A 15,590-nucleotide genomic window follows, 5' to 3' on the forward strand; every position below is an offset into this window, starting at 1 on the left:
GGTCCCTCCTCGACGGAGATCGACGGACAACATAAGTTTCCAAACACTCTGTTGGACACAGATAACAAACTCCTCCCCGTCTAATAATAATAATAATGGATGGGATTTATATAGCGCCTTTCTAAGAGGCTCAGGAAGTCTCCAGAGAAGCTGTCAGACCCGCTGTTGTGTCTACCTGCCCACCAGCTACTTTGCTCCCATAGATCTGGGTGAGACACTGATCATCTCATTTATAAATCAGCTGGAAATGATGACTGTTTCTCTCTCCACGGATGCAGCTCGATCTGTTGACAGCTTTTATTGCTTCTGATTGCCGATATCAGCAGTCCTTTTGTTTGTGCAGGAAGGAACTGCAGATGCTGGTTTCCACGGAAAGACACGACATAGAAACATAGAAAATAGGTGCAGGAGGCCATTCGGCCCTTCGAGCCAGCACCGCCATTCATTGTGATCATGGCTGATCGTCCCCGATCAATAACCCGTGCCTGTTTTCTCCCTATATCCCTTGACTCCACTAGTCCCTAGAGCTCTATCTAATTCTCTCTTAAATCCATCCAGTGATTTGGCCTCCACTGCCCTCTGTGGCAGGGAATTCCATAAATTCACAACTCTCTGGGTGAAAAAGGTTTTTCTCACCTCAGTCTTAAATGACCTCCCCTTTATTCTAAGACTGTGTGGCCCCTGGTTCTGGACTCGCCCAACATTGGGAACATTTTTCCTGCATCTAGCTTGTCCAGTCCTTTTATAATTTTATATGTTTCTATAAGATTACCCCTCATCCTTCTAAACTCCAGTGAATACAAGCCTAGTCTTTTCAATCTTTCCTCATATGACAGTCCCGCCATCCCAGGGATCAATCTCGTGAACCTACGCTGCACTGCCTCAATCACAAGGATGTCTTTCCTCAAATTAGGAGACCAAAACTGTACACAATACTCCAGATGTGGTCTCACCAAAGCCCTATACAACTGCAGAAGAACCTCTTTACTCCTATACTGAAATCCTCTTGTTATGAAGGCCAACATTCCATTAGCTTTCTTCACTGCCTGCTGTACCTGCATGCCAACTTTCAGTGACTGGTGTACAAGGACACCCAGGTCTCGCTGCACCTCCCCCTTACCTAACCTAACCCCATTGAGATAATAATCTGCCCCCTTGTTTTTGCCGCCAAAGTGGATAACCTCACATTTATCTATATTATACTGCATCTGCCATGCATCTGGCCACTCACTCAACCTGTCCAGGTCACCCTGCAACCTCCTAACATCCTCTTCACAGTTCACACTGCCACCCAGCTTTGTGTCATCCACAAACTTGCTAGTGTTGCTCCTAATTCCCTCTTCCAAATCATTAATATATGTGGTAAACAGTTGATATATTAATATATATGGTAAACCGAGCCTTGCGGCACTCCACTCGCCACTGCCTGCCATTCTGAAAAGGACCCGTTCACTCCTACTCATTGCTTGCTGGAGAGAAGGAATGGGTGACGATTCAAGTCGAGACCCTTGTGTTTAAGAAAGAACTCACATCAGTCTGAAGAAGGGTCTCGACCCGAAACGTCACCTATTCCTTCGCTCCATAGATGCTGCCTCACCCGCTGAGTTTCTCCAGCATTTTTGTCTATCTAAGTCGAGACCCTTTGTCAGGCATTTTGTTTTGAAAGGCAAGGAGACTGTATGTGAATGCCTCGGCTGGTGGGTGGAGCGTTAGATCTGAAAGAGTTCAAATTTAAAAGACTTAAGAACAACTAGAATAAGTGTAGTTCAAGATGGATGTAACAGTGGAGAGTGCAGAGGGAGTTAGTTCATCAAATGGTCGGACATATGCAGGGTGATAACAGGAATAAAGAATGGTACTGATGTGAACTGTCGATAAATCTACACCTATTCATTAACCTGAACAGCTCATTAACTGGACTGGAGCTGGGCTAACTTGTTGCTTTCATTTTGTAATATAACCGAGTCAAGTCGAGTTTATTGTCATCTTCACAAGCACGGGGGAGGTGAAGCTACAATCAGAATATTGCTTGCAGCAGCTTCACACACACACACACTCAGACACAAAAAACTATTACAGGACTGAAATATAGGATAATGTGTAAAACAAATGACATAGAACAAGATGCAAAATGAGAAGGCGTTGCATGTAGCACAAGGGTCCGTACTGTTCCATTGCTGAAGTAGGATTACAATGGTGCAACAGTCAGCAACGATGACTGGAGTTGTTTCTGACCCTCGTGGTGTGGGGGCTTCAGGCTTCTGTACCCCCTGCCCACGGACAGCGGTCAGAAGGGGTGGTTGGGGGTGGGGTGGTGTGGGGGCTTCAGGCTTCTGTACCCCCTGCCCACGGACAGTGGTCAGAAGAGGGCACACACGGGGGGGGGGGGGGGGGGGGAGGAGAGATCCTTGACAATACAAGCCGCCATCTTGAGCCGTAGCAATACCCAGCAGCTCAGGCAGCAAGGGTGAGAAGAACAGGAACAAAGGAACTAGCAGCCGGCCACATCCCTCTCTCACTCTTCATTCGCTACATCAGCACCACTTTCCTGCACTAATCCTTTCCCCTTCCCTGAATATATTGAGTGATGGAGCCGACCAATGTCAAAGCTTCACCACACTGTGGTCGAGGATATTTCTTTCCATCCGAGTGGTGAATAGTTGGCCCTTGATGGCTGGAGCTGGGGGCGAGAGTGACAACATAACGACCGTGACAATCCATGAAGAACAGTCATGATGCAACAACACCACCTCCCACTCCTCCCCACATCAAGAGCTCAGGCCGTTCACAATCAAACCCTGCAGTGACTTGAAAGCTGAGATTAATGGCCCTGGTGAAGATCTTTGATCTATAACGTTAACTGTTTCACTCTGCACAAAATGGTTCTGGTTTATTTGAGTCCAGCCCCCACTGTCCCTTACAGTGGACGATCTTGCATTGTTCACCATTCCTCTCACTCACCATGGTTCTGTGAACATTCACCTCATCTATGTCCCTCATGCTTTATAACCTTCCACAATATCACCCCTCAGCTTCCTCTGTCCCAGCCTATACAGCCTCTTCTTGTAGTTGTAATCTTCCAGTCCCTTTGTCAATCTTCCGTTCACCCTTCCTGCAGCAGGGCAAGTAGAACTGTGCACGGCTCTTCCGATGTGGCCTCACCAACGTCTTGTACATCTGTAACATGACCTGTCCTGTACTCAATACCCTGACTGTGCCCAATGCCACCTTCACTACCCTGTCCACGGTTCACCATCTTCACCACCGTATGCCCTCACCCCCACGTCCCAGTACAATGTTCCCCAGGCCCAGACAGTCTCCCAGGCCCAGACAGTCCCCCAGGCCCAGACAGTCTCCCACCCCCAGACAGTCTCCCAGGCCCAGACAGTCTCCCAGACCCAGACAGTCCCCCAGGCCCAGACAGCCTCCCAGGCCCAGACAGTATCCCAGGCCCAGACAGTCTCCCAGGCCCAGACAGTCTCCCAGGCCCAGACAGTCTCCCAGGCCCAGACAGTCTCCCAGGCCCTGACAGTCTCCAAGGCCCCGACCCTTTACTGTGCAAATCCTGCCCACGTTTGTCTTTCCAAAATGCAACCTCACATTTACCCAAATGGCTCATGGCAAACTTCAAGTCAAGCACGTGGTTCAAGGTGGAACGTCTGATCGCACGCTTACTGAAGAAGAACTATTCTTCAGGAGAAGCACGGCAGCAGTTTCAGAAAGGCAAAGTGGGTAATGGGTGTACCAGCACCGTGCCAACCATGGATCCATGGCGCCATGCACCACGCTGGCACCGTGCCAACCCTGGACCCACGTCACCACGCTGGACCCACGGCACCACGCCAACCTTGCAGGTGCAGATTAATTCAATAAATAACGTTGCCACTATAATTATCCAGGTGAAGCCGAGGAATTACTGGAGTGGATTACATCAAGTCTGAAATTTACTCGCCACCCTGAGGGTTAATGTGCGGTGATACCAGATCACATTCATCACAAAACATTCCACAACAAGTCACTGTGGATGGGGAATTACTCACGTTATTTAAAAAGGAATATTCAGACAAGTACATCATTTCACTGGGTGGCCCCAGGAAACGCTCAGCTGGTGGTGACATGGGAGGCCCCCTCCAGTCCGCCCCCTCCCTCCTCCTCACCCTCGCCCCATTCCCCTCTCTCACCCCACCCGCCCCCTCCCCCACCCTCCCCTCACCTCCCCCCTTCCCCACCACCCCCCTCACTCCCTCCTTCCTCACCGCCTCCCTCATTCCCCCCTCACCCCGACCCTTCACCTCCCTCACTCCTCACTCCCCCCCTCCCTCGCTCCTCACTCCCCTCCCTCAGATGATGGAGCCGTCCCCACCCCTCCCCAGGCAGCACCCTCCCCCCCATCTCACTCACACCCCCTCCTCACATCACCCACCGTTGGTGAAGCCATCCCCTCCCCCCACTCACAACACCATCCCAAATGGTGGAGCCGTCCTCTCCTCTCCTCTCCTCCACCTGCAGCAACCCCCCCCCCCCCCCCCCCCCACTATTCCTCACTTCCCCTCCCCTCCCCCACACTTAGACCACTGCACACTGGGGGCCAGAGAGAAGCAGAGTAGTTGAAGGAGCACCTGTGTACGATGTTACAGCAAACGTCGGCCTTCAGCATCAGCCGGCCGTGGCTGGGCACCAGGGAAGCTGTGTGGCTAGGACAGGGACAGGGACAGGGACAGGGACAGGGACAGGGACAGGGACAGGGACAGGGACAGGGACAGGGACCGGGACAGGGACAGGGATGTGATGGGGACAGGAAGCCTCACAGTGAGGCAGCAACTGGGATGGCAGCGCTGATGCAAGATTCAACCACCACGAAGGTTGTGAGGATGGACCAGGAGAACAGCTGCCCTCTCTCAACACTAGCACAGCTCTGCTGGGCCAAATGGCCTCCACCCATGCTGTGATTCTTACACTCGCTGGAAGAATAGGTTTCGCATCTAATGGTGTGGGAATAATCCACCTTCTCGCCAGCCTCACTTAGTGCTCTCACATAAACGGCAGCACCAGAAATATTAATGTATCCATTCTACTTAAGACTCTGTATAATCTGCTGTCGATTTCTAATGATTTTTGTTCCTGGTAACAGATTTGCTGTTAAAGATTCAGAGGTCACATGTAAGGAGCTAAAATGGAAATCAAGGAAGTAAAAACTTTCATCAGCAGCCTAATAAATAACAGCACTTAGGCTGCGGTTTATAAATGGCCACAATAGTTAATGCATGAAGCACCTGGTGCTGGACAAACACAATGAGAATGTAAAGGACTATGTTAGACTACTGCTCGCCCCCTCAAACCCACCACTGTGATTAGAGGTCTGTCGGCTGCAGCAGACTCAAAGCAACCACTTACTGTCTGTCCACTGAAGGAGAACCTTGCACTAACTCAGAGAGTTTCCATCGGCCTTTACTGTGGCATCTATTACACAAACATCCACCAAATTAGTAACTGGGTCATGAACAGCGAGCATACTTCAGTGGAGGAAGCCCAGTTGCTGGCTTACATCGAAGATAGACGCGCAATGCTGGAGTAACTCAGCGGGCATCTCTGGAGAAAAGGTTAAGAAGGGACTCCACCTGAAATGTCACCCATTCCTTCTCTCCAGCGATGCTGCCTGTCCAGCTGAGTTACTCCAGCACTCTGTGAAACGTCACCTATCCATGTTCTCCACAGATGCTGCCTGACCCGCTGAGTTACATGTTATGTCTGTTTTCAGCAGACTTCAGTTATATTGAGTGGCAGGATGCCAAGGATATCACCCAAGATCCTGTTCCAAGAGCTACCCCGGGATCTTTCACAATTCCTTGACAGGATTTGTGTAGGAAGGAACTATTTAAACTGAAGATGGACACAAAAATCTGGAGTAACTCAGTGGGTCAGTCAGGCAACATCTCTGCAGAAAAGGAATGGGTGACTTTTCAGGTCGAGACCCTGCTTGACACTGAACAGGATTACTGGGGCTTTTGATACCAAACACAGATTAGACTTTGATTTTAAATTATTCATCCCCGAAGGGAAACTGGTCTGTCGACAGTCACAACACACAAGGTGCACTAAAAGGCAAGCGACTGTAGGCTGGCTGGGGTGTGTACACGTGACTGTAGGCTGGCTGCTGTGTGTACACGTGACTGTAGGCTGGCTGCTGTGTGTACACACAACTGTAGGCTGGCTGCTGTGTGTACACGTGACTGTAGGCTGGCTGGGGTGTGTACACACGACTGTAGGCTGGCTGCTGTGTGTACACGTGACTGTAGGCTGGCTGGGGTGTGTACACACGACTGTAGGCTGGCTGGGGTGTGTACACACGACTGTAGGCTGGCTGCTGTGTGTACACGTGACTGTAGGCTGGCTGGGGTGTGTACACGTGACTGTAGGCTGGCTGCCGTGTGTACACGAGACTGTAGGCTGGCTGGGGTGTGTACACGTGACTGTAAAATTACAATGGGCTGAAGAGGGCTGTGTACATGGATTTTCAGGACTAAAATGTTAAAATCCCATGTAAAAGCAAAACCGAGATGAGTGGAAAGATGTTTAAGAAGGAACTGCAGATGTTGGAAAAATTGAAGGTAATTAGAAATGCTGGAGAAACTCAGCGGGTGCGGCAGCATCTATGGGGCGATGGGAAAGGTGACGTTTCGGGTGGAGACCCTTCTTCAAAGATGGATGAGGTTTCAAGGACAGAGACAGAGAGTAAAGGATTGTGGTGAACAGTTGGTTACAAGGGTTGAATGATTCATGTGAAGCATTGTTTCACAGCTTTGCAGCTGCAATACTGAAGAAACTATCCTCCAGTTAATTCCAGACCTCGTTCAGCTGTTACACTCATTGTGTGGCATTGTTTGAAGAACAATCTTCCATTACGGACAAAGGACAAAGGACATTTATTGTCACATACACCAATTGGTGTGGTGAAATTTGAGTTGCCATTTGCAGCACACCAATAAAAGTAAAGCACAACATTAAAGAATTTAACTTTGAACATAAAAACAATGGTTCCCACTGTGAGGGAAAGAACAAAGTCCAGTCCTCTTCCTCTTGTTCACCCATATAACCATATAACAATTACAGCACGGAAACAGGCCATCTCGGCCCTACAAGTCCGTGCCGAACAATTATTTTCCCTTAGTCCCACCTGCCTGCACTCATACCATAACCCTCCATTCCCTTCTCATCCATATGCCTATCCAATTTATTTTTAAATGATACCAACGAACCTGCCTCCACCACTTCCACTGAAAGCTCATTCCACACCACTACCACTCTCTGAGTAAAGAAGTTCCCCCTCATGTTACCCCTAAACTTCTGTCCCTTAATTCTGAGGTCATGTCCTCTTGTTTGAATCTTCCCTATTCTCAAAGGGAAAAGCTTGTCCACATCAACTCTATCTATCCCTCTCATCATTTTAAAGACCTCTATCAAGTCCCCCCTTAACCTTCTGCGCTCCATAGAATAAAGACCTAACTTATTCAACCTTTCAACCCATGGTCGGTTCTATTGAGGCCTCCGCAGTCGACGCAACGGCGGCCCGATGTATCAGGCCCTCTCGCCGGATGATGGAGCTCCGGCGTCGGAAAAACACTCCTCAGCGGCTTGGAGTGTCTGGAACGGCCGCTTGCTGCCAGAGACCGCGGCTCCCGAAGTCCACAGGCCGCGCTGGTCGGAGCTCCAACACTGGCGATCTTGGCGAGAGATCCCAGGCTCCACGGTGTTTAAATCCAGCGCTGCCAGCGAAGCTCCGCCACCACAGCTCCGCGATGTTGGAGTCGGCGGTCACAGCACCGGAGCCCACCGCACGGCGACCTGGGTAAGGCATCGCCCGCTCCATGATGGTGCTTCAGCGCTGCGCCGCCGCCGAAGCTGAAGTTCTGGCCGGTCCCGGCAGGAAACGCCGCTCCAGTCCCGCTGGTAGGCCGCGAGGAAGGGGCGAAGATGCGGCTCAGAGGAAAGACGCATCTCCGACCAGGTAGGGGACTGAGAAATACAGTTTCCCCCTTCCCCCCCCCCCCCCCCCCTACACCCCCACCACCCACATAAAAATACCAGAAGACCTCCAAAACAAAACACACTAACACACTAAAAATAAAAAAATGTTGAAAGGACAAACAGCTGCAGGCAGAGCAGCCATACTCGACGGCACCCCATCAAAAGACTGAAGAAGTGTTCCGACCCAAAACATTGCCGAACCATTGTCACCACACCACCCTCTCTCTGCATAAAGGACTCTGGCCCTCTTGTTAATCTTTTCCCTGTTGTTCCCGACTTGTCTACCTGGAGGAAGAAGACTGACCATTCACCTCATCCATTCCCCTCATGATCTTGTACAACTCTGCAAGGGTCACCCCTCAGCCCCTTACACTCACTCCCCACACACTCACTCCCCACACTCACCACCCCACACACTCACTCCCCACACACTCACTCCCCACACTCACCTCACTCCCCCCACTCACCTACTCCCCACACTCACTCACCCCCCCACACGCACCCCCCACACTCCAATCCCACACTCACTCACGTCCTACACTCAGCCCCCACACTCACTCCCCACTCACTCCCCCCTACACTCACTCCCTCCTACACTCACTCACTCCTACACTCACTCACACACTCACTCCTACACTCACTCCCCCCACTCACTCCCCACACTCAGCCTCTACACTCACTCCCCACACTCACTCCTACATTCACTCCCACACTCAGCCCCCTACAATCACTCACTCCTACACTCACTCCCTCCTACACTCACTCCCCCCTACACTCACTCCCCCCTACACTCACTCACTCCTACACTCACTCCTACATTCAGCCTCCTGCGCTCCAGGGATGAAAGTCCCGGCCTCACCTTGTGATCAAAAACAGAATCAGGACCCTGTCCTCTTCCAATGAACCAACAATTTGACCCACTCTCTCTGTAAACGCCTGTAATTTTGTCTTCTGTAAGGAATCATTAACTTCCCTTGTGAGGAGTGCGTATAGCGTGTTGTGAGGCGCGTGTGTATGTACGTGCGTGTGTGTACGTGCGTGCGTGTGTGTGTACGTGTGTGTGTGTGTGTATTTGTGTGTGTGTACGTGTGTGTGTGTGTGTACGTGCGTGTGTGTGTGTGTACGTGTGTGTGTGTGTGTACGTGCGTGTGTGTGTGTGTACGTGTGTGTGTGTGTATGTGTGTGTACGCGTGTGTGTGTACGCGTGTGTGTGTACACGTGTGTGTGTACACGTGTGTGTGTGTGTGTACGCGTGTGTGTGTACGTGTGTGTGTGTACGTGTGTGTGTGTACGTGTGTGTGTGTACGTGTGTGTGTGTACGTGTGTGTGTGTGTGTACGCGTGTACGCGTGTGTGTGTGTGTACGTGTGTGTGTGTTACGTTGTGTGTGTAAGTGGTGTGTGTGTACGTGTGTGTGTGTGTGTAGGTGGGGGTGGTTGTGTATTGTACGTGTGTGTGTGTGTGTACGTGTGTGGGTGTGTGAGTGTTGTGTGTACGTGTGTTGTGTGTGTACGTGTCGTGTGTGTGTGTTGTGTTTGTGTGTGGTGTGACGTTTGTGGGGGTGGGGGGAAATGTGCGTGGTGTGTTAAAGGGTGTGTTTTCGTGTGGTGTGTAGTGTGTGTATGTGGTGTGTGTCGGGTGTTGTGGTGGGTGAGGCTGGGTGGGTGGGTGTACGGGTGTGTATGTACGTGGGTGTGTGTGTACGTGGGTGGGGTGTGAGGGGTGTGTAAGTGTGTGTGTGTAGGTGTGGGTGGTGTAAGTGTGTGGTGTGTACGTGTGTGTGGTGTACGCGTGTGTGTGGACGTGTGTGAAGGGGTTGTGTGTAAGTGTGTGTGTGTTTGGAAGTGTGTACGGGTGGTGTGTGTGTACGGTGTGTGTGTTAAGGGTGGGGGTGGAAGGGTGTGGGTGGAACGAGTGGGGTGTGGGCTGGTGTGGTGTTGTAGGTGTGTCCGTGTGTGGGTACGGGTGTGCGTGTATGTGTACGTGTGTGTGTACGTGTGTGTGTGTGCACGTGTGTGTGTGTACGGGGGGGGTGTGTGTGTGTACGTGTGGCGGTGTGTGTGTATGGTTGTGTGTGTATGTGTGTACGTGTGTGTGTGTGTACGTGTGTGTGTACGTGTGTGTGTGTACGTGTGCGTGTGTGTGTGTACGTGTGTGTGTACGTGTGTACGTGTGTGTGTACGTGTGTGTGTGTGTACGTGTGCGTGTACGTGTGTGTGTGCGTGCGTGTGTGTGTGTACGTGTGTGTGTGTGTGTGCGTGTGTGTGTGTGTGTGTACGTGTGTGTGTGCGTGCCCGTGTGTGTGTGTGTACGTGTGTGTGTGTGTACGTGTGTGTGGTGTGTGTGTGGTGGCGTGTGTGTGCCGTGTGTTGTGTGACGTGTGTGTGTGTACGTGGTGTGGTACGTGTGTGTGTACGGGTGGGGAACGGTGTGTGTACGTGTGTGGAAGTGGGGTGGTGTAGGGGGGTGGGAGGATACTGTGGCCGGGGGGGGGGGGGGGGGGGGGGGTGGGTACTTGGGGGTGGGGGTGGGACGGGGGGGGGGTAAGGGGGGGGGGGTGGGAACGGGGGGTGGGGTAGGGGTGTGGGGGGGTAGGGGGGGGGGTGTAAGGGGGGTGGACGGGTGTGGGGTGGGGAAGGGTGGGTGGCGGGGGGGTACGTGGGGTGGGTGTAGGGGGGGGGGGGTGGGGGGTGGGGACGGGTGGGGTGTGTACGTTGTGTGGGTAGTGGTGTGTGTGTACGTGTGGGGGTGTACGTGTGTGTGATGCACGGTGTGTGTGTACTTGTTTGTGTGTGTGTGTAGGGTGTGTGCTTTGTGGGTACTTTGTGTGTGTAGTAGTGTTGTGTACGTGGTGTGTTTTACGTGTGTGTGTGTGTGTACGGGGCGTGTGTGTGTGTACGTGTGTGTGGCTTATACCGTGTTGTGTGTACGTGTGTGTGTGTGTGTGTGTGTACGTGTGTGTGTGTACGTGTGTGTGTGTGTGTGTGTGTGTGTACGTGTGTGTGTGTACGTGTGTGTGTACGTGTGTGTGTGTGTACGTGTGTGTGTGTACGTGTGTGTGTGTACGTGTGTGTGTGTACGTGTGTACGTGTGTGTGTACGTGTGTGTGTGTACGTGTGTGTGTACTGCCAGCCTGTTGGTCGGCGCTACATTCTGCAGAGAAACACTTCTCCGTGTCACCTCCAGTTCCGTGACCAATCACTAATTCCCGGCTCTTCAGTCGACAGCAGCACTTTCACCTTATTTAATCACCATCTCCTTCACAACATTAACCACCTCCACTGCATCAATTATCAACCCTCTCAGCTCAAAGGACAACTAGCCCTCCTATTTATGTTATATTCATTAAATGACGGGATAATTCAGCCTGACCAAGCTGGTCAGTGGCAGGATCTCACTGAGGCACACGCACAGCCAATCCTTATATATCCATCTGCCTTCTCCTCAGTGGCTGCCATTCCTGCAGTGTCCACTCGCCCAGTGTCCACTCGCCCAGTGTCCACACTCACCCCAGTGTCCACTCACCCAATGTCCACTCACCCCAGTGTCCACACTCACCCCAGTGTCCACACTCACCCCAGTGTCCACTCGCCCAGTGTCCACTCACCCAGTGTCCACACTCACCCCAGTGTCCACTCACCCAATGTCCACTCACCCCAGTGTCCACACTCACCCCAGTGTCCACACTCACCCCAGTGTCCACTCACCCAATGTCCACACTCACCCCAGTGTCCACACTCACCCCAGTGTCCACACTCACCCCAGTGTCCACTCACCCCAGTGTCCACACTCACCCGTGTCCACACTCACCCCAGTGTCCACTCACCCCAATGTCCACACTCACCCCAGTGTCCACACTCACCCCAGTGTCCACACTCACCCCAGTGTCCACTCACCCCAGTGTCCACACTCACCCCAGTGTCCACTCACCCCAGTGTCCACTCACCCCAGTGTCCACTCACCCCAGTGTCCACACTCACCCAGTGTCCACACTCACCCCAGTGTCCACTCACCCCAGTGTCCACACTCACCCCAGTGTCCACACTCACCCCAGTGTCCACACTCACCCCAGTGTCCACTCACCCCAGTGTCCACACTCACCCCAGTGTCCACTCACCCCAGTGTCCACTCACCCCAGTGTCCACTCACCCCAGTGTCCACTCACCCCAGTGTCCACACTCACCCCAGTGTCCACTCACCCCAGTGTCCACTCACCCAATGTCCACGCTCACCCCAGTGTCCACTCACCCCAGTGTCCACTCGCCCCAGTGTCCACACTCACCCCAGTGTCCACTCACCCCAGTGTCCACTCACCCAATGTCCACACTCACCCCAGTGTCCACTCACCCCAGTGTCCACTCACCCCAGTGTCCACTCACCCCAGTGTCCACTCACCCAGTGTCCACACTCACCCCAGTGTCCACACTCACCCCAGTGTCCACACTCACCCCAGTGTCCACTCACCCAGTGTCCACACTCACCCCAGTGTCCACTCACCCCAGTGTCCACTCACCCCAGTGTCCACTCACCCGTGTCCACACTCACCCCAGTGTCCACTCACCCAAGTGTCCACTCGCCCCAGTGTCCACTCGCCCCAGTGTCCACACTCACCCCAGTGTCCACTCACCCCAGTGTCCACTCACCCAATGTCCACACTCACCCCAGTGTCCACTCACCCCAGTGTCCACACTCACCCCAGTGTCTACACTCACCCCAGTGTCCACTCACCCCAGTGTCCACTCACCCCAGTGTCCACTCACCCCAGTGTCCACTCACCCCAGTGTCCACTCACCCCAGTGTCCACACTCACCCCAGTGTCCACTCACCCCAGTGTCCACACTCACCCGTGTCCACTCACCCCAGTGTCCACACTCACCCCAGTGTCCACACTCACCCCAGTGTCCACTCACCCGTGTCCACACTCACCCCAGTGTCCACTCACCCCAGTGTCCACACTCACCCCAGTGTCCACTCACCCCAGTGTCCACTCACCCCAGTGTCCACTCACCCCAGTGTCCACACTCACCCCAGTGTCCACACTCACCCGTGTCCACTCACCCCAGTGTCCACTCACCCCAGTGTCCACTCACCCCAGTGTCCACTCACCCCAGTGTCCACACTCACCCCAGTGTCCACTCACCCCAGTGTCCACTCACCCCAGTGTCCACACTCACCCCAGTGTCCACTCACCCCAGTGTCCACACTCACCCGTGTCCACTCACCCCAGTGTCCACACTCACCCGTGTCCACTCACCCCAGTGTCCACACTCACCCCAGTGTCCACACTCACCCCAGTGTCCACTCACCCCAGTGTCCACACTCACCCCAGTGTCCACTCTCGCCCCAGTGTCCACTCACCCCAGTGTCCACACTCACCCCAGTGTCCACTCACCCCAGTGTCCACTCACCCGTGTCCACTCACCCCAGTGTCCACACTCACCCCAGTGTCCACTCACCCCAGTGTCCACTCTCGCCCCAGTGTCCACTCACCCCAGTGTCCACTCACCCCAGTGTCCACTCACCCCAGTGTCCACTCACCCGTGTCCACACTCACCCCAGTGTCCACTCACCCCAGTGTCCACTCACCCGTGTCCACACTCACCCCAGTGTCCACTCACCCCAGTGTCCACTCGCCCCAGTGTCCACTCACCCAATGTCCACACTCACCCCAGTGTCCACTCACCCCAGTGTCCACACTCACCCGTGTCCACACTCACCCCAGTGTCCACTCACCCCAGTGTCCACTCACCCCAGTGTCCACACTCACCCTAGTGTCCACTCACCCCAGTGTCCACACTCACCCGTGTCAACTCACCCCAGTGTCCACACTCACCCCAGTGTCCACTCACCCAGTGTCCACACTCACCCCAGTGTCCACTCACCCCAGTGTCCACTCACCCCAGTGTCCACTCACCCCAGTGTCCACACTCACCCCAGTGTCCACTCACCCCAGTGTCCACACTCACCCGTGTCCACTCACCCCAGTGTCCACACTCACCCCAGTGTCCACTCACCCCAGTGTCCACTCACCCCAGTGTCCACACTCACCCTAGTGTCCACTCACCCCAGTGTCCACACTCACCCGTGTCAACTCACCCCAGTGTCCACACTCACCCCAGTGTCCACACTCACCCCAGTGTCCACTCACCCCAGTGTCCACACTCACCCCAGTGTCCACTCTCGCCCCAGTGTCCACTCACCCCAGTGTCCACTCACCCCAGTGTCCACACTCACCCCAGTGTCCACTCACCCCAGTGTCCACTCACCCCAGTGTCCACTCACCCCAGTGTCCACACTCACCCCAGTGTCCACACTCACCCCAGTGTCCACTCACCCCAGTGTCCACACTCACCCCAGTGTCCACTCTCGCCCCAGTGTCCACTCACCCCAGTGTCCACTCACCCCAGTGTCCACACTCACCCCAGTGTCCACACTCACCCCAGTGTCCACTCACCCCAGTGTCCACTCACCCGTGTCCACTCACCCCAGTGTCCACTCACCCGTGTCCACTCACCCCAGTGTCCACTCACCCCAGTGTCCACACTCACCCCAGTGTCCACACTCACCCCAGTGTCCACACTCACCCCAGTGTCCACACTCACCCCAGTGTCCACTCACCCAGTGTCCACTCTCGCCCCAGTGTCCACTCACCCCAGTGTCCACACTCGCCCCAGTGTCCACTCACCCCAGTGTCCACTCTCGCCCCAAGGGCATTGCTGGTGGATCACAGACCTGTTCTTCCCCTGAACAACAGCAATTACAACTCAGTAGCTCCATCATCCAGACCACATTGATGCAAAGTGTAAGGAAGTTAACACGGACGGTCATACAGCCACAGCGAGGACAGTGTGGGGGCTGATCAGTGATGCGCTGCCTGAGGCACAGAGGTCGCCCAGCATGCAGGGACACGAGACACACTGGTGGAGATGTCTGTGCACTGGCCCCACGTACACTGGCCCCGGCACATGCACTGGCCCCGGCTACACATGCACTGGCTACACATGCACTGGCTACACGTGCACTGGCTACACGTGCACTGGCCCCGGCACATGCACTGGCCCCGGCTACACATGCACTGGCTACACGTGCACTGGCTACACGTGCACTGGCTACACGTACACTGGCCCCGGCACATGCACTAGCTACACATGCACTGGCTACACGTGCACTGGCCCCGGCTTCACATGCACTGGCCCTGCACGTGGGCTGTGGGACTGCCCCAACTACACCCACACAAACTGCACACATGCGGCATATTTGAAAAAGAGAAATTAGTAAATTAGATGTCTTTTGATATAAAAGTGAGCAGAATACATCAATGGCATTAGCAAGTGGCTGAGTTTAGTTTTACTCCATCAGTTTTAAATACGTTGCCCCGTACACCCTATTTCAACATGTTTATCTTGCCCAATTATCCCATTTTCAGCTCTATTAACAAACCTCCATCACATTTCCGTTTTTAAAATGCATTGAGGAATATTTTTTAATTTAAAAAAATTCAATTATGTTCCATTAGACTGCCTGATTGCACTGCCTCATGGAGGGGCTCACATCTCTGGTCATGAT

The 15,590-nt window shown here is 53.7% G+C and overlaps 2 protein-coding genes across 7 annotated transcripts in view; one reads left to right on the forward strand and one right to left on the reverse strand.

Moving 5' to 3' along the window:
* cadm2 (cell adhesion molecule 2) overlaps positions 1 to 15,590 on the forward strand; it is a 1,169,873-nt gene that overhangs the window by 341,286 nt on the left and 812,997 nt on the right. The window lies entirely within an intron of this gene.
* The window catches only part of LOC116980864 (heat shock transcription factor 2 binding protein), a 161,267-nt gene that overhangs the window by 82,254 nt on the left and 63,423 nt on the right, over positions 1 to 15,590 (reverse strand). The window lies entirely within an intron of this gene.

The sequence above is a fragment of the Amblyraja radiata genome, chromosome 14 (genome assembly GCF_010909765.2).
Source record: "Amblyraja radiata isolate CabotCenter1 chromosome 14, sAmbRad1.1.pri, whole genome shotgun sequence".
NCBI lineage: Eukaryota > Metazoa > Chordata > Chondrichthyes > Rajiformes > Rajidae > Amblyraja > Amblyraja radiata.